The 2,500-nt window shown below is 59.1% G+C and overlaps 1 pseudogene; it reads right to left on the reverse strand.

Annotated features, from left to right (window-relative positions):
- The window catches only part of LOC133148910 (28S ribosomal RNA), a 9,852-nt pseudogene that overhangs the window by 2,393 nt on the left and 4,959 nt on the right, over positions 1-2,500 (reverse strand).

The raw sequence follows: 2,500 nt of genomic DNA on the forward strand, positions 1-2,500 counted from the left end.
GAGGACTAGCGCGCCCGCAACTGCAGCCGGGACGGCGCCCCCTGTGCCGAGCGTCGGCACACCGCCCGGATCTCCGCCAGCCGCAACCCACAACCTCAACCAGGCAGGCTTTTGCACCGCCTCAATAGCTAGAGATCTCAACCACTCATCCGAAGACCAACAGAGTTTCCAGGTGCGCCTGACCTGTATTCTAGGAACAGTAACGGACAACTTAACGATGCCCAAGCCGCTGTCGCGACTCCGCGAATAGATGAAGCCCCCCGCCGTGGACAAGTCGAGACGCAGCCACCTCTTCACAGCCATCCGCACCTTCCTGTCAAGCCACCTCAATCTGGTCACTGAAACCTTGCCGACATCTGCCCTGAAGGTGACTCTCGGGAGTAAGAATGTGTTGCACACCTGTACCTTCTGCGAAGGCTTTAACGCCGACGCCGCAATTCTCCGCAGCCCCATACTCACCATCTCGTCCAGATCCTCAGAGACAATACCCCGCCACGGCACTATAGTGGCCCCCAGATAACGAACTGACTCACCCGGAGTTACCATGTGTATCGGCTTCCCACACAGCCTCCAGGCTACGCAGCCGCTCCCGTTAGGACTCAACCAAATACCGTGACACTTACCCGGCTGGACAGCCAGTCCCGTCTGCTGGCAAAAGACCTCCAGGATCATCAAGTTCTTCTTCATTCCTTCCTCCGAGCCACTCAGCAGGACTAAATCATCCGCAAAGGCCAGGGCGGCAATTCGGCGGTTGCCCCAGACCAGGTGACTTCCTTCGCGTTCGAGGCTATGGATGAGAGGATCCATAGCGAGGTTGAAAAGCAGTGGGGACATTGGATCGCCTTGCTTAACACCAACCTTCATGGAGATGGGTTCGGAGTAGGCGCCTCCGCAACCCACTCTGGTCGAGCAGCCCACATACGAGTGACGGATCACCTCGATTACACGTCTGTCTACGCCCAAGCTTCCCAGCACACACAGGACATGGTCATGGGAAACCGAGTCGAAAGCCTTCGCAAAATCAATGAACACGACTGCCAGCGGCACGCCAGCCGACCTCGAATGCCCCATGATCCGGTCAAGAATCATGAGGTTCTCCTCGCAACCACTCGCGCCGGCGACGAAACCGCGCTGCCGGGGGCTAACAGGACAGGCCCGCGCCAGCCTCATCGCCATTATCCGCCCAAACAACCTCAGCACGACTGACCCGATAGTCACAGGCCTCCAGCCTGCCACCTTACCCAGCTCTGTAGGGTCAGCCGATTTGGGTAACAACCGCGTCTTGCACTCCTTGAAGACCTGGGGAACGACTCCACGCACCATCCATGTCGTAAACAGCCTCGCCAGTTGCGTACCGTCCGGGTCCCAGCCAAGAAGAGCCTGCTTCTTGATCCCGTCTGGGCCCGGTGCAGAGCAATTCCTCATCTTAGCCAAGTTAGATACAACTTCCGGCCCCAGGATCGGGTGGTAGAATGGTTCGTTATTCGCGGTCAGTCCCACCTCGAAGCCCTCCAGTCCATAAAACGGCCTGACCGTTTCCCACTTACCCCTGAAGTGCCTATCCACCAACTCTAGCGGCAAATCACATCTAAGGGGCGTCAGATCATCCAAGATCCGCCGTGCCAGCCCCTTTCTCGCCACAGAATAGCCGCGCTGCTGGTGGTAGAACACTCTCCTACGCTGGACGAGCCGCCTCGCCCAACCCTTCATCTGTCGGTCTCGAGGTTTGGACCTCGCGGACTTAGCCGGCCACACTACCTTACCCCCCAGGGCTTTCATGAGATCCAAAGCAGAGGACTCGATCAGGCTAGGCTCCCGACCTGCTTTCTTGACTAAGGCAGCGGTGGCCCGATGCTCCTCATCCCCCGCCAGCAGCTCTTCCAGAACCCTATCCTCCACCAGATCTGGAAGCGACGGGGGACAGGTCCATTTCTGGGGCGTCGCCCTGGCAGCCAGGGCTCGCCAACGCACACCAGACTCACCGCCTGCCGCACGACCGCACAGGGACCCCCACTTCCACCTCACCTGCTCTCCGGACTTGCCGGTACCTAACATCTGCGCCACCATCACATTCTTGTGCCTATGGTTCCCGTATTCCTCCATAAGCTCCACCATCCGAGCCTCTTCCTTCACGCTCCACTTCCTCTCCCTCCTTGGACCCTTACTAGCCTGGCTCCGCTCTTTACGAGCCGTGAACCACTCCGCTGCATGGGCCTGCCGCTTATGCTGAGACGCTCCAACAGCCGTCCGAAAACGGCGCCCACAGTGATCGCAAGCGACTCCCTGTTCGACATCCACCATGCGCACGCCTCGGCACTTCGAGACATGGCACCGAATTGCATGACTGTTCTCCCCCCGTCTTTCGCACTTACGACAGCCGTACACGATGGAGACACCCGCATGCCGGGAAGCGCAATGCAACCCAAACCTGCGCATACCAACCACACGCGCCCCACACAGCTGGCAGTCCATGGACTCTCGAGGCAGATACACCAAGACC

Source organism: Syngnathus typhle, unplaced genomic scaffold, assembly GCF_033458585.1.
Source record: "Syngnathus typhle isolate RoL2023-S1 ecotype Sweden unplaced genomic scaffold, RoL_Styp_1.0 HiC_scaffold_199, whole genome shotgun sequence".
Taxonomy (NCBI): domain Eukaryota; kingdom Metazoa; phylum Chordata; class Actinopteri; order Syngnathiformes; family Syngnathidae; genus Syngnathus; species Syngnathus typhle.